General features: G+C 40.2%; 1 protein-coding gene and 1 non-coding gene across 9 annotated transcripts in view; one reads left to right on the forward strand and one right to left on the reverse strand.

The window, feature by feature from the left end:
• Window positions 1-19,479, reverse strand: part of LOC139564754 (axin-1-like) — a 42,760-nt gene extending 23,281 nt beyond the window's left edge. For 2 of the 8 annotated variants that reach the window (XM_071384543.1, XM_071384545.1), the window contains exon 1: window positions 3,094-3,266. The gene's annotated coding sequence lies outside the window, so the exon portion shown is untranslated. Of the gene's footprint in view, window positions 1-3,093; window positions 3,268-9,767; window positions 9,963-17,165; window positions 17,508-18,083; window positions 18,316-18,767 lie in introns of those variants that run through there. The other 6 variants (XM_071384540.1, XM_071384538.1, XM_071384539.1 and 3 more) reach the window with 6 other exon arrangements.
• Window positions 19,480-23,502: 4,023 nt separating this feature from the next.
• trnat-cgu (transfer RNA threonine (anticodon CGU)) lies at window positions 23,503-23,574 on the forward strand. Its single transcript has one exon. It is a non-coding gene; the product is annotated as a tRNA-Thr (tRNA).
• The last annotated feature ends 1,143 nt before the right edge of the window (window positions 23,575-24,717 follow it).

The raw sequence follows: 24,717 nt of genomic DNA on the forward strand, positions 1-24,717 counted from the left end.
GCAATGACTCAGACGTTTATTATCTCATTTTGACAACTTAGTAAAAAAGAACAAACGTTTGAGACAAATTGGAAATCCATTCAATACTGAGAAAATAAAAGCAGGCTGCATATCTATGTCTACGCTTAGAATTCACACAAGTCTAATATTTCAAAAAGAAATCCTGCCAAAACAGAGATGCCATAAATTATTTCATTGCTCACATCGATAGCACCCATTTAAAAGGTTGAAAAAATATTTTGACTACTAAGAAATAAAATTCAATATCCCCTAAAGCAAAGGGCATTGAAGAAATCGATGCTCACGAAAAAAAAGTGATCTGTGTGTCATATGTTCACACAGATTAGCGCGTTCCATTAATGACTCCCTACAGCAATACCTTAACATCAGAAGATTCCAGAACATATTTTTATTGTTGGGTTTCTGAACTGCGGCTAGGCTATATGTTAGTGTGAATGAAATCTATTCTATAAAATACAGAGGTAGCGAAAATAAAGAACACTATTTCAGATATAGCCTAAGTGCTTCATCACAATCCTATTGAATGTATTTCTGACTTGGAATGGTTGGCTGAAAATAACTGAACGGAAAAGGGTCATGGACACCGAGTAGTAGGGTTTCTCTTCCTTCCATTCTTTAATACTGTCAGGTTCTTATTTTGTTTTCCCCCCTGTAAGTAGAGACAGATGTGCACATCGGCCCCTCTTCACTATTGAAAATAAACTTGCATGTTTGACATGTGTCATGTAAAGGATACAGAGAACAAAAACGCCACTTGAGGCCACTGATGACAGACACAAATCTAAGCAGTGTACTACAGGAGCCGACCCTGAGCATGAAATAGCGCGACAAGGGCAGAGGATTCTGGAGGTTAAACGAGGAACTGTGGGGTGCAGGCAGAGCCCAATCTGCCATGACTGTGACCATGGCCGCTGTGTGTGGTGAATGTAGCCAGGCAGGCACTCCGACTGATCATATCAGAGGACGACTTTGAGTCAAATATTTTCAGTCCCTGCTGAGACCTGGAGGAAGTGGCCCTCCCCTGTGGCTGTCCGGGAACTATGGAGTGGACAGACAGGGTCTTTTACACATCACAGTGCAATGAAACACTAACTATCCTTAAATCTCTCCTTTTCACGTTGACGGAGATGATGAATCTACACAAAGATGTGATACGCTCAATTCTAGTAGCGGGAGTAGTACTTCTCTTTAAAATGTTACATTTCAAGGATCTCAATATCTTTAGAATGTCCTCATCTATCTAGACACCAACTGACCTAGAATGTCAGCTCAGATAAATACCTGGGTATCTGGCACTATCATTCCACACGCACATCAATAATCTTCAAGCAAAGGTCAAGTCCAGAATAGGCTTTCTCTACCAGAACAAAGCTTAACTCACACACAGTGCTAAACACACCATGGTCCAAATGACAATACTCCCATCCTGGATTATGGTGATGCCATCTACAATATGGCCCCAAATCCACCCTCAATAAACTGGATGTACTTTACCACACTGCCATAAGTTGTCACTAGTGCCCCATTCCAAACCCATCACTGTGACTTATAGTCATTCATTAACTGGCCATCCCTACACGTATGACATAAAACCCACTGGCTCACATTCATATACAAATCCCTCCCCGGCAAGACCTCCCTTTAGCTCAGCTCGCCACTAAGACTCCACACCACCAACAACAACCCGAGATCCAGCAATTTCATAAACCTGGCAATCCCCAAGACACTCAGTATCTTGGTTGAAAATGCTTTTCAATTACCTGCTGCTAGAGACTGGACCATGCTTTTAAAAAAAACACTAAAACTATGCTATTGTGAGCCAACTGGTACTTTTAAAAACAAACTGTCTGAGATTTTAACTGATAACTGCATGTGTTTTCCCACTGCCTCTTAATTAAATGCTGCACATTACTCAATATTTTGCTGACTGGGCATTGTGTGTACTTTTGACTGTTGTATCTATGATATTGTTTAACCTATTTGTGTGTTACTGTGTTGCGCCTGCTACCTGAGAGGTCTCATTGTAAATAAGAATTTGATCTTTATTGACACAGTAGGTGTGGACGGTAACTAATGACACCTGCGTTGACCACTAGGCATTAGTTCAGCCAACTGCTCAGAATGATTTGTACAATCATCAACATTATATGCAATTGGTCATGTCAATATCAAACCCTAAATCTAAGTTCCCCTCTTTACTGCTTTAATTAAACGGCTCAATTTAAAATTCAGGGGGAAAAGCTTAGGTGTGAATTCATTGTGGGATTCGTTTTTCATTCTCAACTTTCACTGTGTACAATACCAAAACAACACTGTTGGAATCAATTAACTTAGCAACATAGCATTCCAGCAACAACGTAACAAACATGTAGGAAGCTGACGTTATACTGGAACAAAAAAAAGTAACAATATTGATGCTGGAATTCTATTAAACCACAATGTAGCCTACGTAGTAGCACATTTACCAAAATAGCAAGATCACATTATCAAGAACAGGCTGTGATATGATTCCAACTGTGAACACGTAGATCGTGCAAGTATTATCATGCGCACATTCACAAATACTGTGTTGCGGTCTTCAGTTTCGTAATATGCACGTACATTTCCAAAGAGCGTAATCTGTCGCTACTATAACTGTATTACTACACCCATTCCCTACCATCCCTAATGCTTTGAAGTGATCCCCACATTCATTGCATTCATGTCTTGGCCTCTGAGTATGAGCAGCACAGCAGCAGAAACGGATGGGGGAGGGGAGGCAGAAACAAACTCCGTACACACAGCCAGGCCCTTCCGCAGCCGACCGACTAGTACACAACTTTGCAACACTATTTGCCTACTAAAATGGAAGTATCTTAGGTAATGAATGTTTAGAGTTGTTCACGACCAACACCCCACCATTTTTCAGAATCGATAAAAGACGCAGCAGAGATAGAACACTCGATCTCGGAATTGACTAGCGCGCGCGCACACACACACACACACACACACAGAGCAAAGCGATGGCACATATCATCTCTGGCTACCGCAATCCCAAACCATGAGCTGAAAAAAAAGTACTCTGTACTTCACCTGTGAAAACCTACTTGCCGTTTTCGAGTGCATCGGGAATCTTTGCTTGTACAGCTCGCTGTGAATCGTGTCATAGATGCGAATGGGAAGAGTTTAAAAATAACAAAGAAAACAGTCCGTTCTCCACCTCTCCATGGCTGTCTCTCACTCCTGTCTGTGTGGTGGTTCAGAAGATGTACAGCGCCACGAGCGTTCAAAATACATACTGCCGCGTGTAGAAGAAATGGGGGGGGGGGGGGCTGAACTGGAGGGAGAGGGATGATGTGCATTCTCTTCAAATATTCTATAGTGTAGCTAGGCTTTCTCTACCCAGACGACAATATAATTTATCACATGTATAGATGATAATAAAGACAACCTGATCAAACCATCTAAACAAATCAAAAGCCTAGAATGATAACGTTACATCTATACCGTTATTTGGAAATCCTTTGGCAGAAAGGGTCAAATGAAAACGCTCATGTCAGGGGAAAAAATTATAAGCGATATTCTTACAGAGATAAACACAACATTTGTAAGGAGAGGAACAATGCCGCATGTAAAAGCAGATGATGTGGCAATAAGAGACAGTAGACCACCTGTCTCTTTAGGAATGCTATTTACAATATTTTCACAAGAACTGTTGCCAAGGAACTGTTTTGAGAATATAGATTCAAAAAGGCAAGTAATAATTTAATGTGGTTGTCCTTTCCCCCTGTTCTTTTATGTATAAGGCTGGCACCAGAATAATGAAGAATGGAGTTATTGTGTTTGCCTGCTGCCACTGTACTGTAGTTAGTTCACTTTGAAAATGTCCGTGAAACATCAATATCAACACACAGGGAATATGAATGTGGAGTGCAGCTTATCTACCTTGAATGTCACACAAGAAGAGAGCCAGAGAGAGGTCTATTATCACCATATGTCCACTACATTACAACAGCCAATGAATTATTGTATCTTATCATTTAATTCTATCAGCTCTGTCGGAGTTTACCAAAGAGAAATGCAGGGTGGTATGATGGTACTCTTTAACTCTTCTAGCTCCCTTCTCACAGCTTGTAAAGAGATAAAGATCAAAGGTATGCCTGTGATTGTATTCCTCCACCTGACCAAAGGAGAGAAATGCTTCGACAAAAGTTCATGCAGGTGCCTTTCAACTTGCTATTCGAATCTTTTGCCCCCTTTAAGAAATACACAAGGGAGTAAGAATTAACATTTATTTTTACTGGAATGTATATTTGCAAGGGCAATGTGTGTTTTGACTGTGTATCACACATTGTGTGTTGATCTAGACCTGCAAACTAGCTGCACATTCCTGCAAACAATCAGGTCTGTAATCTCAAGGCTTTACTGTACTGAGATCAAAGGCCATTGGAATGCAGAAAGCCATTACTGGTCTTGATGGTTTGATTAGATTAGATCATTCAAAAAGTACAGAGACTGACTGTACATATTTGTCAACTACATTATATTTTAGGGGGGATTTTACACCTGCACTGCAACTGAATGAGCCAACACAAATCTGGCATATGTGCAGCCCTTCAAGAATTGGAGGTCCTGGTGTTGTGTAAAAGGATCAGAGTAAACAACATCTTGAGGTATACTTAGTTACACCCAGTGTTGTTGTAACCTGGTTGAGGTTAGATATGACTGTATGTGCTTCAAGAAACATTTTATTATAGAGATTATCTGTGTACTTTTGTAGACTTTTTAGCCAGTAGTTCTGAAAGTATCACTCAGGAGCCAAAAGTGGTCCCGAAAATCAAAAGAAATCAGCCAAGACCTCAGAAAAAAAAATTGTAGACCTCCACAAGTCTGGCTCATCCTTGGGAGCAATTACAAAACGCCTGAAGGTTCTACGCTCATCTGTACAAACAATAGTACGCAAGAATAAACACCATGGGACCACGCAGCCGTCATACCGCTCAGGAAGGAGACGCGTTCTGTCTCCTAGAGATGAACGTACTTTGGTTTGAAAAGTGCAAATCAATCCCAGAACAACAGCAAAGGACCTTGTGAAGATGCTGGAGGAAACATGTACAAAAGTATCTATATCCACAGTAAAACGAGTCCTATATCGATATAACCTGAAAGGCCGCTCAGCAAGGAAGAAGCCACTGCTCCAAAACCGCCATCAAAAAGCCAGACTACAGTTTGCAACTGCACATGGGGACAAAGATCGTACTTTTTGTAAAAAATGTCCTCTGGTCTGATTAAATAAAAATAGAACTGTTTGGCCATAATGACCATCGTTATGTTTGGAGGAAAAAGGGGGAGGCTTGCAAGTCAAAGAACACCATCCAAACTGTGAAGCACGGGGGTGGAAGCATCATGTTGTGGGGGTGCTTTGCTGCAGGAGGGGCTGGTGCACATCACAAAATAGATGGCATCATGAGGTAGGAAAAGTATGTGGATATATTGAAGCAACATCTCAAGACATCAGTCAGGAAGTTAAAGCTTGGTCACAAATGGGTCTTCCAAATGGACAATGACCCCAAGCATACTTCCAAAGTTGTGGCAAAATGGCTTAAGGACAACACAGTCAAGGTATTGGAGTGGCCATCACAAAGCCCTGACCTCAATCTTATAGAAAATGTATGGGCAGAACTGAACAAGTGTGTGCGAGCAAGGAGGCCTACAAACCTGACTCAGTTACACAAGCTCTGTCAGGAGGAATGGGCCAAAATGCACCAAACCTATTGTGCAACGCTTGTGGAAGGCTACCCGAAACGTTTGACCCAAGTTAAACAATCTGAAGGCAATGCTACCAAATACTAAATGAGTGTATGTAAACTTCTGACCCACTGGGAATGTGATGAGAGAAATAAAAGCTGAAATAAATCATTCTCCACTATTATTCTGACATTTCACATTCTTCAAATAAAGTGGTGATCCTAACTGACCTAAGACAGGGAATTGTTACCAGGATTGAATGTCAGGAATTGTGAAAAACTGTGTTTAAATGTGTTTGGCTAAGGTGTACAGGTGAAGTCGGAAGTTTACATACACCTTAGCCAAATACATTTAAACTCAGTTTTTCACAGTTCCTGACATTTAACTCTAGTAAAAATTCCCTGTCTTAGGTCAGTTAGGATCATCACTTTATTTTATCTTTGGAATTTTCCAAGCTGTTTAAAGGCACAGTCAACTTAGGGTATGTAAACTTCTGACCCACTGGAATTGTGATACAGTGAATTATAAGTGAAATAATCTGTCTGTAAACAATGGTTGGAAAAATTACTTGTGTCATGCACAAAGTAGATGTCCTAACCGACTTGCCAAAACTATAGTTTGTTAACAAGAAATTTGTGGAGTGGTTGAAAAACGAGTTTTAATGACTCCAACCTAAGTTTATGTAAACTTCCGACTTCAACTGTCATTTTTATTCAATTAATGATTTTGTCAACCAAAAATAATTATTTTGAAGAAAAAAAAAGTTTCAAAATAACTTCTCATCGGGCTGAATTTTTGTGTGCACTTGCAAAATACAAATGTACTTTGACCTTGCTCAAGCTATTTGCTGGTATTTCTCAAGTTATCTTTTCTTGTTCATAAACTCTTTCACCTCCAATGGCAAAAAATGTAACAACAGTAAGGTGTGTGTCATGTACTGTAACTGATCTACTTTATATGATTGGCTTGGAGCCATCTTCTTCTGAGAATTCAGTGACCTCATCCTTTTTTTCTTTGACTCTTCTTATCAGGTCAATTCATTTTGTATTGTTTTTTAAAGTAAGGTGGACAAATACGAAAGGCTCTCTGAGAAATAAGTTGTATGAAGGTTCAATTCTTGTTATATTCTTTTGAAGTGCAGATTTTATGCCACAATGGTGTGCTTCAAAGTACACCACTGTGCAATACAAATAAGATACGGGTGATTCTGTGGGAAGGTCAACCTGAGCATGTACAAATAAAGTTAGTCGTTTCCAAATGAAACCACGTTGATAATTATTCTATACGTTGGAGTTCAAGCTTCATTTGACCAGTTTATGTAGGAAATTGCCTGAATTTGGACCATTAAAGAGTAGGCTGCCAAGTCTCAAAAAAGGCTTTTCAGAAAGGGCTCACAGAGCTTATATTTCCACCAACAGCTGTCCTCCAGTGTTAGTTATGAAGATGTTAATGAAGCAATACAGACCAAAGTTTTATTTTATGTTCTACTATCTTATAAAGATAGTGGGGTGACTGGGACAGGCAATGTAACATCCATCCAGGATTTTTTGTTGTAAAATATGCACCATACATTGGATCATCTTGAAACTTTCTCTGTAAAGCCAACTTTCAACAAGGTTTCATATGGTCTATAATTGGTTTCTTACATTTCATTATGAGTATCTTTTTTCAGCGCAATGATATCCTTAACATCCATAACGGTTGTGGATGTGATGGATATTGATGTATCATATCTTAGCTTCAGAAGCTTGTGAATTCACCACATTTTGTGTGCTTGTTCTGAGAAGTATTCTTCAGACTTGCCCTGAAGTAATTGTTGATATCTTGAAAATGATGTGTTCTAGATAAGATTCTCTTGGAAAATATATTCTGATTTCTCACACAATGCAGTGCTGTTTTTTTTTAGATAGAAAGGTGAGAAGAGTGTATCAACAATTTGTTTGTCTTTTTCAAATGGAAAAAAGTGGATCGGCAATATAAGCACATGAATATTGTTTCATGTGCATATTTTGTTACAATATTTCAGTTTTTTTTTATACAAAAACATCTTATATTTGTGTCTACAGTCAACGGGTCTGTATTGCTTCATTAACATCTCATCTTCACAACTAACACTGGAGGAAGCTGTATATGTTTAAAGGTTTTTTTAAAAGGTGGTGCCTGGCCTTGTATTCTATTCAGGGAGCCTGTAGATATGTTTGTTTTTTTATTATTATTTTTGTTATATTTTTTACCCCTTTTTTGTGATATCCAGTTGGTAGTTACAGTCTTGTCCCATCGCTGCAACTCCCATACGGACTCGGGAGAGGCGAAGGTCGAGAGCCGGGCGTCCTCCGAAACACAACCCCGCCAAGCCGCACTGCTTCTTGACACAATGCTCGCTTAACCCGGAAGCCAGCCACACCGTACAGCTGGCGACAGTGTCAGCGTGCATTGGGCCCGGCCCGCCACAGGAGTCACTAGAGTGCGATGGGACAAGGACAACCCGGCCGGCCTAACCCGGACAATGCTGGGCCAATTGTGCGCCACCTCATGGGTCTCCTAGTCGCAGCCGGCTGCGACACAGCCTGGGATCGAGCCAGGATCTGTAGTGGCACAGCTAGCACTGCGATGCAGTGCCTTAAACCACTGTGCCACTCGGGATGTGCAGCATCAGTCTCCCCAAAAAGTGTGTCCATTTAATTTAACATCCATAACACTTCTTATCTTTATTTCTCCAACATGCCAATATTTAGAAGTCCACTTTTAGGGGATGTACGCTCACCCTAAGGGGTACTGTAGACACACGCATGAAACATTTCATTTATATTTTGTTTGTCCCTTCTGTGAGACATTAAAGTTGTTGATTTTTCATGCAAATGTAATTTCCATCATGCTGGAATCAGCCATAAACAATGAGGACAAGTTGTAAACTACAGTGACATACATTTCTTTAAGTCTGAACTTTCTCTCTCCTCCTATAGAGAATTGCCTCTGTGAAAATTTCCTGACGAAGCCCTTGCAGTTGCATTCAAGTGCACTATTATTCAACCGTTGTAGCCATAAGGGCACACAGCATGCCAGAGGTCTCAAATGACACAGCATGGCTGACTAGAGGAATTGTCTGTCAACATAGAGTGACTTGGAGTGCAGTGCCCCTGCACTAATCACACCTCCTCTATGACACATGTACATGTATTCATTATGTAAGGGATAAGAGGCTATGCATTCTATGGAAACTAATGAACGACACACTGGCGGAGTGGAACTGACCTTGCATTATTTTCCAGAGAACGCATCGAGCAATGAGTTGATTGTCCCTTTTATACCATGGCTGTAATTTAACACATTTGCCGCGAGACGTGTTATTTTGCTGCTAGAAATGTGTTTAACATCCACTGAAGTAGCTAGCAAGTTTACTAGATGGTAACCAAACACTATTCCTAGTTTAGCTAACCAAACCATCAATCCTAGCTTTCTATTATGAAAATCAAATTCAACAATGCCATTAATGTTTTCAATTCACTTTTGTTTTCAAAATTCTACCGTGCGCCAAAGGGAAATAATGCACACTCTAGAATGCCCTTCAAGCCAATCAGAAACGAGTAATCAAACATTGCCGTGGTATAAGCATTTATTATCTGGAGTGTCTACATATGACTGCACAGCAAGCAGTGTGCGGTGTGTATAACATTTCCAAGAAATATGTTCAGAAGAGATACAGAAACAGCAGCAGAGTGGTGTGCTAGTAAAAGGATGCTCTAATCTCTGGGTGAAGAAAACCATTTGAAAGACCACACCTAACCATGGGCTATTCTATATGATGATGATGAAGAGAGGAGGACATGCAGCACTGCTCACAGACATACTGTATCTGCCTGACATCTGTGTCTCATTATAAATAAGAGCTCAAGTCTTAGGCTGCAGGCCCATGTGACTGAAGACATAACATAATGAATAGGCTCGATATTGAAAAATGCCACAAGTTCTGAAATAAAATAAGAACATATTTCTTAATTATGTAAAGCAACATGCCTTACCTTTAGTAAAACGTTACTCCATTGTTTGATGGATTCCTCTCCTCCAATTTGACACCCATTTGCTGAGGCTCCCATTGCAATCTCATTGGATAAATCAGGTGCCAGTAAAGACATCTCTCTCAATACTAGCAAAATGAAGGTGCCTGCCCATGGAGAATCTTGCCATACCAGGATGTATTTTTTATCCATTCGGTTCTGAAACAGAGGAACAAGAAAACATTTGGTTGCATTATCACCAAATATAAAATATTTTCAATTTGACAACAATGCTCTGAGGATGTGAAATGCCAATGAAAATTTTACTTGTGCTTTTATTTTTCAACGTTTTGACACCTCACTCAAATAGAAATTGAAGAAATGCATAAACATCAAATTAATTTATGCCATTATTTATAGAATAAACCAGCATCTCAAAATAATATCTAAAACCTGCCAGAAACAGCACCTTGAAGGAGACGTACTGCTGTGCAGAAGCCCCTTACCCCTTTTTAACTCAAGACTGTGTTTATTTCAATATTTCTCAGCTATGTAGCACTGTCATCCAGATAAGGGGCTATTTCAACATTACCATAACCTGGTGAATAATAACACAAGTCTGTAGCAGTGTTCCCCAATTGAATGGAAACGGCAGAGCAGATCTCCCATCAGATGCCATCAGCAGCTGCACAACATACAGCCCTCTCCCTGGCCTTCCTGGGCCCTGGATTTGATCGCTGGGCCCCCCACGGCGAACAAACCCCAGGCCTCCGGGATTCCAGGGAATACCAATTCAGCTCAACACCAGCTCACCAGCAAGAGAAAAAACTGAGAAGTTTGGGCGTAATGCCAAGCGAATGGATACGATTTACACAGATTGAGGAACTACCTTTGCAATTATGGTCAGTCTTGCATAAAGTATTACATAAAGCCATTGAAGCTGCCTTCAAATAATCGTTAACCCTTGCATGAATTTTATTTGGCTTGTGGCCACGTTCATTTGACATTATATCGATGTCTGCACATAACGTATGGACATCATGTTCCCCCCATAGAGCGAACTATTAGAATCATTTGACAGCTGTGTTTGGCAGTTTTCCTCTACTATGATGTGTAGGGATTGCGACTGGCAGCTGTAGATGCCAATCAGCTACCTGTTGATTGGCCTTGGGACTGATTGACAAATGACATGACAGGTGCAGGCTGCTAGTACCTGCCCCCTCTACAAGGCAGCTGACAAGCTAGTGAGGGGTGGGTGTGTTATTGACAGTAAGGGCTGTCTTCTGTCCTGCCCTCAAGGCAGAACTGCCCTCAGAACAAGTTTGAATAAGGAAAACTCCACTGAGTTTGTAATCACAAGTATAACCGGCATCAGTCTAACTTTTCTGACCAATGCCAATTTCTCAGCAGCAAAGGTACAGTGAAGGTCCAACAAACCATTGTGTTATACGAAATCACATTTGCTTTGCAGGTATGGCAAATCTTGTCATCTGCCTTACAAGGTTTGGTTGGAATATACAGTTGATATGCAAGGGAAAGCACAGTGCAGTAACAAAAATAAAGATGGGGTGCACATCAAGTTTGGGGTGGCAAGAGATTTTTACGTACCACCATTACCATATACTTAGGGAGTTTAACGGTCTCTCCTTGACCTTTAAAATCATGACACCATGTCACAGTCTATCTGTCTCAAGTGGTATTAACTAGCTTTCAAGGGCATCCCTGACCATAAACCCAGCTAAAGAACAGAATGGTACGTGACACAGCACATGTCACGATGACAGCCTCTTAAAGGTGTAGGGCTCTATTTTGGGCTGCCGTTAACCCAGCACAATTCTCAAATGCACAATATTTTTGCAATTCCAAAGCAGGCACTCTGATCTTTTCAAACGATTGCGCCAGGGTCGGTAATTTACCTGTCTTATATCAGCTCGCTTGCGCTGAGGAGGGAGGGGTGGAAATATTTGAGGTGTGTCCGTAAAAACGTACGCTAAAGTGCCAATTTCAGGCAGCTCTGTGGGGGTATTAAAGACAGACTAAAAGCTGGTCTCGGCAGTATGGCTGTTGTCTATGGCATGGAATTAGCCTGCGGAGGCACCCGGTATCCTAATCAATAGAATAGCATATCACCAATGTTATATTAAAAAATCACTTTTGCGAGCAGTTTTTGGATAATATTTATGTCCAGCTCCTGTAAAAAACTTTAGACACGTGCGATGCCCATTGAATGAAAGATGTCAGTAAGCCTATTTAGAAACATCAAGTAGTGATGTGTAGGAAGCCTATTTAGAAACATCAAGTAGTTATGTGTAGGAAGCCTATTTAGAAACATCAAGTAGTTATGTGTAGGAAGCCTATTTAGAAACATCAAGTAGTTATGTGTAGGAAGCCTATTTAGAAACATCAAGTAGTGATGTGTAGGAAGCCTATTTAGAAACATCAAGTAGTTTTGTGTAGGAAGCCTATTTAGAAACATCAAGTAGTTATGTGTAGGAAGCCTATTTAGAAACATCAAGTAGTGATGTGTAGGAAGCCTATTTAGAAACATCAAGTAGTTATGTGTAGGAAGCCTATTTAGAAACATCAAGTAGTTATGTGTAGGAAGCCTATTTAGAAACATCAAGTAGTGATGTGTAGGAAGCCTATTTAGAAACATCAAGTTGTTATGTGTAGGAAGCCTATTTAGAAACATCAAGTAGTTATGTGTAGGAAACCTATTTAGAAACATCAAGTTGTCAAAAAGTCTGCTTGTTTCTCGTTTATCATTTTGTTGAAAAATGAATCTTCCACTGCCCTCTGCTGATGTCAAATCGCAGGAATTCTGATTGTTGTCCGTGTTGCTGAATCCGTTATTGTATTAATATTTGCATAGTCTGGTAATTCCGACCCTAGGTGGATACATTTTGGGAGGCAACCCACCCCTCTGCCTATATGGAGACTAATATTTGACTGTTTGTTTGTTTGTTTACCTGTAAAATTCTTCACATGGCAAAGCCACCATACAGGCCATATCACTGCGAAGGTAGGCTAATCTTATTATAACATTTGGTAGGCAATGTCTATTGTTCGGATATGCAATGCAATTTGGGCTATAGGCTACCGAAATGTTAATGCAACATTCCCATATTGAAGGATATTATCTTTTTTAAAAGTCATATGAAAATGTGGATACATAAAAATGTGTTATAACTAGGACTATTATAGGGTTACTACTGTATGTTATTTATACTCTATGTTATTTAATAAACTAGTAGCCCTATCTTTCACGGATAGGACGAACATCCATTTTCTCCCGCCGGAGTTTATGACAACAGAACACCAAACACCGTAAATACACTATTTAAATCAACCACAAAAAGCTTCGGAGCAGTTTTTCATTGGCCAGTGAGTGGTCAAGCCCTCATAACACCTACAACTTGCGCTCATAATTCCCGCTGTCAAAATATCCAAAATATTTCTGACACACCCACAACTTGAGTGCGCTTATGTTAGAGGTTAGTTTGTCAAAATAGATCCCATAGTGTACAATGATGTCATCCACTGCAGTGTATTATTATCTAACCAAATAAAACACATTCATTAACCAAGCACTTGCTCTCTCTTTCTTATTGACACCATGCCATCCAACTATCTCCACTTATAACTAATGATGTCACTTCCTTTATAAGTATTCACATAACTTCACATAACAATATTACACATTATTCTCATAAGTATAATTGGAAAAATGTAGCCTTTTGGTGCTTGTAATATAATCACTTTAAGATCAACAAACAGTTAAATGGTCAAATATCCTATCATTGCATGTAGCAGAGCTAGAGCATAGCATAAGTAAGGAGGTCAGGACATCAGAGTGGTAATCCCAACCCTATCATACCCTCTACGTTACACATTAACCTGACATCATTACATCATGGTGGTAGTTGGCTCCTAAAACAGGGACATATACTGTACATAAGAAGGATTTCCTTTTGAATGCCTTTGTTCAATTATGTCTCAAATGTTGATGATTCTTCTGTGCACGTGAAACAATACAAAGTGATGCAATACAGAGGAATATATCTTGGTTTCAGCTATGCTTTAATTTGTCTTCCTCTCTGAATTATCAGGAGAGAAACCCTTGGGTACAATAATGCAATGTTTATATTATACGCATGGATGATTCCTTCAATTCATTGTACCGGTCCAAGTAATACTTATTATCTGTTGGTACACTATCAACATATTGTGTGCAAAGTACAAGGTTTACAAAGTTGCTGTGCTGTGCATGCAAAATACCATACTGCTTTATTGCAAGAGAATATTCATGGACAATTAATCATCCTACTGCTTTACCGTCAACATAGTACGTGTTATGAATTGAGTTATAATTTAACATGAGGCCTTTTATCATTAGTGGAAAAATCCAAGTAAAACTTGTGATTCAATCAGACCGGACATAGAATTGTATAGTTTTTTTCTCCACCAAAGACTACAAGTCTTGTTTTGAAAATTGTAAACATTTACCTGTATGGGGGGGGGGGGCCTAATGTGGAAAAGCATGTTTATGCTACTGCAATGTGAGCTTGATTGAATTGAGCCCATAGTTAAATATTCACTGAACTAAGATCCATTGTGTTACAAGTGAATAGAACGAACAGGCACACGCAATGGAATACTCCATCTTTATTTATGTCTCATCGACCAGAAGTCAAAATGTTCATATCTGAATTAACAGCAGCTTAAACATTTGCCACCTATGGGCTAGGGCGCACTTGATTTCCTGTGCTGCAATTCACAGCTGCCGAAGATGATAAGGTAACCTAAACCAGGCCTCTAGGTGTCTTTCATGTTCTCCATTGTCTGTGACCCAGCCATCTGCTCACCTACAGCAGATGAAAATGCTTCTACAGGGATCCCTCCAGTGAGTTATATCACACAAGAATGGAGCCTGGGCCACGCAGGGAATTCATGCACTGTCTTAGACCATGATGGAATGAAATGAGCTTTCTGCATAGCAAGTGGTATTTCAATTTCGTCTCCTCCTCCTCACTTCCTCTCCTTAAGATTGCTTAGCTTCTCATTTTCCAGACACATTTCCTGTAAATCCAAAATAAATCTCAGGGCTCTCCCATGGGCCTGCCCATTTTATCTCATTTGTACATCTGAGAGCTGTGTTTGCTTAAAGACAGTAAAGTCTCATTGGTGAGGGGAAAAACGACCAATGTGCAAGTTTGACAGTGACTATGTTAAAGGTCACATCCCAGAATATCAGCTCATGAAATGTAATGAAGCAACAACGGGCATGCCTTTCTTTTGCAATTTCACTCCTTTTTGGGATAATTTACTGACTGCAGAGTTATTTCTCGAAATGACTTCAGTATGTCACACATTATTCACTGCTGTAGAAATGTGGATAGTACTGAGAATGGGATCTGCACTTACATGATGCTTGCCAACCCAACATGCTATATACCACTTTGCCAAAAGTCCAGACACATAAACTCCTATTTTGTGTATGGCATTTACGACCCAGTTTAGGATACTGTGCACATGTACTTTACGCTTAAGCCTACTTACTTGATTCATTGCTTTTTATTTCTGAGTTTCTTACTTCCTTTGAGGACATGCTGGACAATCACTCCTACATCCTAATCAGCAGGAACGAAGACAAAAGACATTCCGATCTCTCAGCTGTATGTCACTAATTCATGTACCCGTTCAAAATGCTCAAGTTCTGTTCCAACTATTTCAGTGGCCGTGACTGAATAATATGCAGCTCAAGCTTTCAATTAACAGGCAATGACAGCCATAACGGGCTGATTGAGATTGAGAGGGAACAGAATGCGACCTGCAGATGTTCCTTTGACTTCCTTTCACACTGCTCTGGAGAACCACTGTTGGCTGTAGAGAGATCTTTCGAAATAGGCATCGACTCAATACTACTGCAAATATAGTAATTGCCACCATTCTAGCTGCACTAGGAACAGTTTTAAGATGCAGAGATGGATGGACGAAGCATACATACAATGGATACACCGTCATTTTTTCTTAATAAACATGAATAAATCCTTAATTTCACATTTGTTACTTGATGTTATTAATTTGTTTGCATTATCATTGGACTGAATCAGGATAAACAAAGATAAATGATGGTGGTTTTGAGGTTAAAATACAGACAATGGAAACGAATGACGAAGAATTAAAAATCACCTTCATCAGAATGTTTTGTGTTTCCTCTCCTTCGTGACAGGATAAAAGATGATGGCAATCAACAAACAAAAAAAATCTGCAATCATCTAATTGAATGATGCAAGCTTCCTTTCATGGAATAATCTTAACAACTTAATACATCCCCAGGTCTTCTTTTCGATTGCCTTTTGTTCCAGCTGCCAATGTGGATTTTCACTCCCTTGTAGGCCTTGCTTGAAATAGGCTTATCTCTGGAGAGGCCTCTTCACTTGACAATAGCCCATCTATACATTAAAATAAATGCTCTACTTCTTTGTACACACACGGCGGTATCAGGTTTCAAAACCAGTCGTTTTCAAGTCACTCACAAAAAAATGAAGTTTGCATAAGAACAAAAGCGATAAAAAAAGATGTATTTGTCTCAAGGTTCTCATTAAAAAAGTACGGAACAAGACTCAATGAAATAAAACACGCACAAATGTTTTCAGCGGCTGAGTTTTTACTTTCCAGCTGCGGATACTGTGAACCACAGTGCAAGCTTTGGTCAAGCTTTGGTCAAGCTTTGGTCAAGCTTTGGTCAAGAATAATTAAGTTACTTGAATAGAAGGGACTTAAAAGAAAGAGTGTCTCTTTGGTGTATTGATAGGCTGTTCTTTTTAGTGTTTGAACGTCTTAAAAGAGCAATACCCGAAAGACTGTCAGAAAATGTATTCTGGAGTCCTGCTGATGTTCTTTGTCATTGCTGAATATATCGTGACTAACAAAACCAAGAGTGGATTAGACACATAGGATTAAATGATTTGCCGTCTTGAGTTTATATTACTACTTACTACTTTCTACTCTTCGAAACATGCATATAATATAACTACATATTCAGGCTGCTTTATGTTTGTTATGGAATGGAACCCTGAAGTGACATACAGCGGTGGCCATGCACCCAATGGCGAAGGTCTTCTGATCATAGAAGATCTGTTGGGTTGGACAAATGCACATGAAATTAGGCATGAAAGCTTGTCATTATGCCCAGTATTTTGGGCTTGGGATGCACTTCAAGCAGTCAAAACAATTGATGTGCTCTGCCTTGGCAAACAAGGAGGCCCGTGACAGTAGCAAGATCATCTGGGAAAGAAAAAACGGAAACTGTTTCGAAATGACAAAGAAATGGAGCGATAAACAATGCAAAAGCAGCCATCGCTCTCAACGGTTCAACGCTGTGCAGACAGCATAACTACCACCTCCATTTGAATTTACCTTGTTACGCGATGCTTGTTTTTGTTCTGCTGAAATGCAGACTGCTCCGGTTGTCTTGCTATGGATCACGTCCCGCGCTACGCAGTCTGCGGTATGCGGAGCCGCCATCTTTAATCACGACTGAGTTCATCTGTCGATGGTTCTGTCCTTTCTCCCCGCTCTTACTCTGTTCTTGTCTCTCCGTCCTGGCCCCCTCTGTGATTGTTGTGGGGGTTCTTATTTTCTGACTGACATCAAACCGCCATATCGACAGGCTCATGTGCCGCCTGGTAGGGGGGCAGCTCAAAACAAGAAGCATTGGCCGCTCTCCTTTACCTCGCCGCACATTCGCTGACCACATTTCTACTTTTTCTCAAAAAAATAGCGATTCCAAACAAAAATGTATCTCAGCACTGAGGCCTTTGATGTGTGGAAGGCCAAATTCAAAGCTCCTCAATAGAGTCTATTGAATACATCTTTCTGTCAGATGTTCCGAGTAATGAGATTTAGAGGACTTTGATTGATCTAGGCCAATTTGTTGTCACCCGTACAGTCTCAGTCACATATTTTACGGATAACAAAGGTATTAGAGACACAAACGCTTGATCCAACCAATCCGACTTTGTTGTTCTTCCGATGTACAAAAATCGAGAGAAAAAAAACATATCGTAAGTAAACAAGGGCTCAGCTGGAGTTCTATGATCGCGGCTTTTGAAACCAAAACAATTCTGAGGCCTTTGACTACATTTTTTTTGCTTTCATCCCGACAATGCTCTTCATCCATTCTGACACCCCACTCACATGACTCGTTTCCCTCTTTAATGGTCGGTGACTCGATTTTAAGGCTAATCTTGTTTACTGTCACAGTTTTTTTTGGTTCCGTAAAGTACTTTTTTCGTGCACTAACCAGTTAAGACTCAAAATGGTCGAAGCTCTCACCTGGCTCTCCTGCTGAGTGTGTCGTCGGTTCTGATATCTCTGGTCCGCCATGACTGGGCGCAGTCGCCTGCTTGCCACTCTAGACTACTTTCTTATACTCATGAACCTGTTTCTGTTTCTTACTCGTGGATTGCTGAAAGATGTGCATCTTTACTTCATGTTGCAGCTTCTTCACTGCAACCCCATTGGAGGATGCGAGGACCAGATGATAGTCTGCAGAATCCTATTGTAACTATAGCAACAGATCCCGCAGGCATGAGCGACTTGCTCCTAATTGCTGGGTAAACATTAGAAATAGCCCACTTACTATTAGCGGATATGATCACAGTTTGCGATGAGACTTAGGGGAGACAATTACAAAAATGAAAGTGGCTTTGAACAAACAAAGCTGAACGGAGTCCTCTTCCGCAATCCAGTCTGGTTTTATCCAGTCTGGTTAAAAAATAAACTCTCTAGCCATGGAGAGTGGTGGAAATAGCTGTGCTTTGTTATAAAACCTGAAGTTTGGTTCTTTTTAGATCAAAGCTAGCATGTGTTTAATGGATAGTGAAGATTGCGAAATGCCACAAAACACACAACAGCCACTGAGAAGAGGTATAAGCAGATGAGAGTAGTGAAAAGAACATTGGGAAAAGGGGGAGAGATGATTATTGCCTTTGTTGTATAGCGTTATCAGCTGCTTACCTTTCATATGAATTTCACACTTGCTTGTCTTGTAGCAGCCAGGGTCAGATTTAGCAAACCCTTCCCACAATGACCGATTTTCCATTCACACTACCCCAACGAACATCCATGGTGTCGCCTGCCACTTGCATTTGCCTTGATTGCGCCACACTAACACAAATTTTACTTTCAGATTTTCGCTTGATTTCAGTGGTTCTCTTTTCGCTCCTTCGGGCACATTGGCCAGCATCTGTAATAGAAACAAGAGAAGCTACAAAACTCAAAGACATGTAACTCTTAAAAAGAAGAGAGCACCATAGGACAAACAGCTGACCAGTGGTATCAAGGAGAGCCGGGATTCATGTTCGGGAGGGGTGAGATGTTGGAGCAGTCAAGTCCTGGCTTGGGGAGAAAGATTTGATTTACCTCGCTCTTCATCGAAGATGAGTTGTAAGTTGTCATGGACACAAGGATTTTGTCTTATTTTTTTCTTATCCTGTAGATTCTCTCTGACGCCCCCCCAGGGGAACGCAGACCTACAGAGAGGAAATTTGATCGAAAGTTTCGCCTGACATTTTTTTGTATTTTTACCTGAACAGATGGATTAGAGAAGAAAAAAAATCCAGCGCCAAAGTTCAGTCTACAAATCTTTCATTTGGTGGAAGTGACCATTATAGTAGATGCACATTTTACAAAATAGTCTGTGTGTGCATGGGTGTGTTATGAACATATTGTCCTCTCTATATCGTGTTTGATTTTGTTCGTATTGCCACCTTCCAGCATTCTCTGCACATTCTCTGACTATGACGTCCTCACTACATCAGAGAGACTCGTCAAACAGATCCACTACGGCAAAAATACAAAGCAAACATTACCCCGCCACGTACACAAATGAAGACATCTACATTGTACGACCACAGAGACAAACACTCAAAGACCTCAGTTTGGACAAAATAAACTACAAGTGCTAAGACTTCTGGCCACACAAGTGTTTTATATTGTACTCTGTGCGTGTATCAGGTAATATTCCATAGTGGTGGATTTCTCATTTGAAGCCGACTGTGTTTTCATGGACACACTCACTCCCATATTTCCCCTCATGAACAGAAAAACAAGCGCTGCTTATCAAAGAGCAGTTTGGCCAGTGTGTCTATAACAAGGAGCAATGCATTATTAAAAAGATAGCCACATTAAATAGTTGTCTTATTCTCGGAGGGAGAAAGTGAGTTTCTTGGTGTTTCACCACATGAATAAAAATGCCTCATAATGATGAAATTTCAGGCTAAGAAATAGCTCTCAGGGTTTACAACTGAATTGATTTACAATTCTGTATACAGATTTACGGAATCAATGCTGTATGACATTACAAACTCCATACTATTTTAGTTTCAAGGATACAATTTCTTGTCATAAAGATTCAAACAAGAGAGCAGGCACCATTGTTTCAGTCTCATTTCAAATGTTCCCCTACATTCTCCATGCCTCAGATACCTGTTCTTTACTATAAAGACTAGATGTTCTGCGGCCTTTGTTCTTCATCCATAATGGGCAGTAAAGCCTAGTTAAAGTCACTGAACAAAATCCTACCAACAGAAGTGCAATGGATATGGCTGGTAAGGACTGCTAGGATGAATGTCCTCCTGTGTGGATCAGGATGTCCAAGGCCAGAGCCTCATTTTCTGTACCAACTGAGCTCTGGACAGAACCTTGAGCTCTGGCTACTGGAGAGTGTGATATATTCTGGATGTTATAGGCAGGTGTATGTGCTTGGCATTTATAATAAGGGCCTGGCAGAGCAGAAAAGTAAGAATAACCCAACTCGTGTGTTGCTGTGTTTGATGATTCTAGCCACTGGGCACACACTGGTTGAATCAACGTTGTTTCCGTGTCATTTCAATGAAATGACGTTGAACCAATGTGGAATAGATGTTGACTGAGGGTCCTGTGTGGCTCAGTTGGTAGGGCACAGAGCTTGTTATGCCTGGGTTGTGGGTTTGATTCCCATAGGGGACCAGTACAAAAATGTATGCAGTCACTCTGGATAAGAATGACTCAAATGTATTGATGTCTGTGGGTAGTCACTACTGAATACAATAAGATCCATCCTCTTTATACAAGTGACATTCTTATACCGAATTTGGTTAGTGAGCTACAGATTTGTTACCAATTTTAATTGTTTTCACAATAGTATTTTTGAGCTCAAGGAGCATCATTTAGGCCTCATAGAAATGCTTTGGGTTGTGGTTGATGATTATTGTAATCCACAAATTCCATAACTTTAATCGCTTCACCACTGTATAACCTGTATTTATGGATTTCACAATTCTTGTGAACCAACAAATAATCTCCTACTATTGGTGTTGTTTTCACCTAATTTCACTAACTGGGCAGCCCTGCACCTATCAGCATCCCCAGACTACAGAACATGGAACCCTGAGATAAACCGCGCACAATGAAATTCCACCGATGATCAACAGGGGACAAAGTAGCAGCCAGCAGCTGCAGTCACTTTTAATCTCAACCTACAATTCAGTCAGAAACAAAACAATGAGCAACGGAAACAAACAATAGACACCCTCCACAACTAATCTTGACTGACACATTCTGTATGTCATAGACACTATGGCAGGAGCAGAGCTCATTCAAACCATTTGTGTCCTGAACATTGCATCAAGACATATTGCATTTCCATTGTCTTTCTCAAATCACTCTGCTCATGTTACTTCCGAAACAATTACAACTATTTGGGACTTCATTAGCTGTGGTGGATGTTCCATTTATGTTTGCCATGCCTGTGCCGTGATGTAGCAAGCAAAGACAAACTAAACACAACTCATATTTTTCATTGCGTGCTTTTAGATTTACATTTTTGATTTAAACTTTAAAATGTTTGTTTTAAATATGGCTCAGTATAGTTGCTTGCTATACTTACTAAGCATAAAAGGTAACACTAGTGTAATAAATACATTGTTAGCACCAGCAAACCTCAAGAATAGTTTAACATGAAACAGAGCAAGTTTTTGTTCGTCTCTCGGTACTGACGATTAGGGATAAGCAGGTCAAGGTTTCATCCACAACATCTGTTGGTTTTCAACACTGCCTCATTCCCAATGGTAATGAGTCTTGTTCATTTTGGAAAGCCTTTGAAACAACCCCTAGGATATCTGATCAAATGAAAGCCCTAAGGCAAGCATTTCTCTCTGAGGTTTCGGGGAAGAAGAAGGTAGTGAGAGCTCCACCAGCCTCATGCATATTGTATCACTAAATGTAGAGGCAATACAAATGTACTGACTATCCATATCAATACCGTAGAGCAGCTCAACTCGTTTCCTTTTCTGGGGTGCATTTTCCCTGTAGACTCAGAAATAACACATAAATATATCTGCAGTATTCTAAAATACAGATTTGTATTTCTATAACCATACACCCTCAGTAACAATGTAACATTTCCCCCCTAGAACAGGCAATCCAATTTGAATGTTAATCCTTCTGTCCCCAGTGTTCTGCAATTAACAGTCTGAAAATAAGGATATATCTCACGCTTACATTTCCTGTCTCATGACTCTCTCCCCTCCCCCATCACTAGCAGTCTGTCTCCGTTCTCTCTCTCTCTCTCTCTCTCTCCTCTCTCCCAAAGGTGTTTGTTTATTCCTCCCTCCAGGCTGTAGGACTGAAGCCCACTCCCACTGTCGAAGAACCCACCGACAGAGAAAATTAAAGGACCCAGTAAAACAACTGGTGTAACTCAGCTGACCAAACCATCTGTGCCTCTAAGAACACATCGGCAACAGCACAGAACACATACTGCCGTTAACAAAACATTTTTTTTCACAGATCCCGTTAACAAAACATTTTTTTTCACAGATTATATTGCATTTCTGCTTAGGCGTCTTGTCGTTTCTGCATTCCTGTTTAGGCCTCAATAAGAATTTTGAGCACAGTTTGAATGGACGAAAATTACAGACGTGTTAACGTTGGGCCAGTTACCCGGATGGTAGCTGGTTTGAATACCTGAGCCGACGAGGTGAAACATCTGTCAATGTGCCTTGAACAAGACATTCAAGGGCGCCGTAATACTATGGCTGACCTTGTAAAACAACACATTTCACTGCAACTACATTCACTTTACATTACTAGCTTGGTCATGCTTAAAATGTTGTGACAAATGTGTCCCATGTCTGCAACAACGAAAACCTGATTGAATATCAGATTTTTGAAGGGTCATTTAAATGTAAAAAGCTGTTTGAATAATCATTTTAATTGATCTGTATATTTCATAAATTTAGTGTGTGTGCGTGCGTGTGTGTACTAGCTAGTCTTGTGAAGTTTTGAAAGACAGTGCAGTGTAATAGCCTCCCCCTGTGGTTCATGCGAAACATTTTATTTTTCTCATTCTTTTTTTTTTACTCACACCAAATGTCACTTCCAAAGTAACAGTTCATTTAAATAGGCCTATGCTAAAATACATTATATTTGACATGCATTGGTAGGGGCCCTACTAGCTACTCCCTTTCAACTGAATTTGTGTTACTTCTGTCTTAAACAAAACATGACCTATTTCCAATTTAAATAGTTTGAGTGTAGAACATAGACCAAAATACATGCACACGGCATAAGCCATGAAAAAAAAACATTTCCAAATTAAAAAAATTTCAGGGGAATTTAACTGCATAGGACCGCCACGAGATAGCTGTGTAACACATACTACTTCGTCTATATGAAATATGGAACACTCTTTCATGCGCTAACCAGCGCAGGCGCGGTGGCCAAGTGGTAAGGCGTCGGTCTCGTAAACCGAAGATCGCGGGTTCGAACCCCGTCCGTGCCTTTTAGGAGATTATCAATAGCATTTCTGCTAAATCAAAAATCGATGTACCATTTCCGTACTCGAAATAGAATTTATAATAGAAAGCGTGATTAGCCACAACAATAGTCATATTTGTGTTGATTTTCACTTCGACTGCATACATTACTTTTGAAATATTGTGTGGGACTACTTTAGCATCAATAGGGGGCAGCAAACACTAATGTCTTTAATGCGTCTATACAATCTTTCCTTTACAATGAATAAGTACATAACATTGTAGCTACCTAAGAGTGAAACGTGACATATAGGCAGCAACTGACTAAATTAGTGTGCTAAATTGCGCAATATATTCATATTTTAAAAGAGACATGGGGACTTTTGTAAGAATTTTATAAAACAACGCAATGTTTTGTTTTTGTTACATCCCATTTCATCTGCATTTTCAAACCCTTTCATCATTAGTATTATTGTGAAAACCTTTTGGCGCGCCTGTTCTGGGCACCATAAACGCACAAAACAGTGTGACCTTCCATGGACTTCGAGGAATGCAATTCCCAGTTTCAATATTTGTATAATAGTTTTACGAAAATAAAACTCATAATTCCATTTACAGTGGGCCTAGCATATGCCAAACCTTCCCCCCAATAGCTGCAGACAACAACGCAGGACAACGCCATAACTGACTCTGATACGACCCCCCCTAGAATGGTTTTCTGAATTTCAACAGCCTATAATTAACAACAAAAGCAAATTTATTTGGATAAATGCCATATTGCTGTTGTCTGTTTTTGAGACTGCATCACCCCCTTCACCGCCTCTCTTACCTCGTGGCGTGACCATGAAGCAATGTTTGAGGCGCTGGTATCGAGATTTTATTTGAATGCATTGAGTCAAGTCCGCCAGACACTGCTGAGCTCACCACTAGGAGCACGGATACTTAAAGAAACAACAACACATAAAATCAGACAGTCATTCTTTCCTATCCTGCTGACTGGTCTGATATTATCATGGTAAGTTTAAAGCGACGTTATATCCATGATACACGGAAGATGTTTTGCTTGAGAGGTCGGAGCGGCTGTCATTTCGTCTGTCTACCAGGGCTGGGAGGGCCAGCAGGTGTGAGGGGAATTCTTATTGCTGTCACTCCGATTATCTAATAATTAT

The sequence above is a fragment of the Salvelinus alpinus genome, chromosome 36, assembly GCF_045679555.1.
Source record: "Salvelinus alpinus chromosome 36, SLU_Salpinus.1, whole genome shotgun sequence".
Classification (NCBI taxonomy): Eukaryota; Metazoa; Chordata; class Actinopteri; order Salmoniformes; family Salmonidae; genus Salvelinus; species Salvelinus alpinus.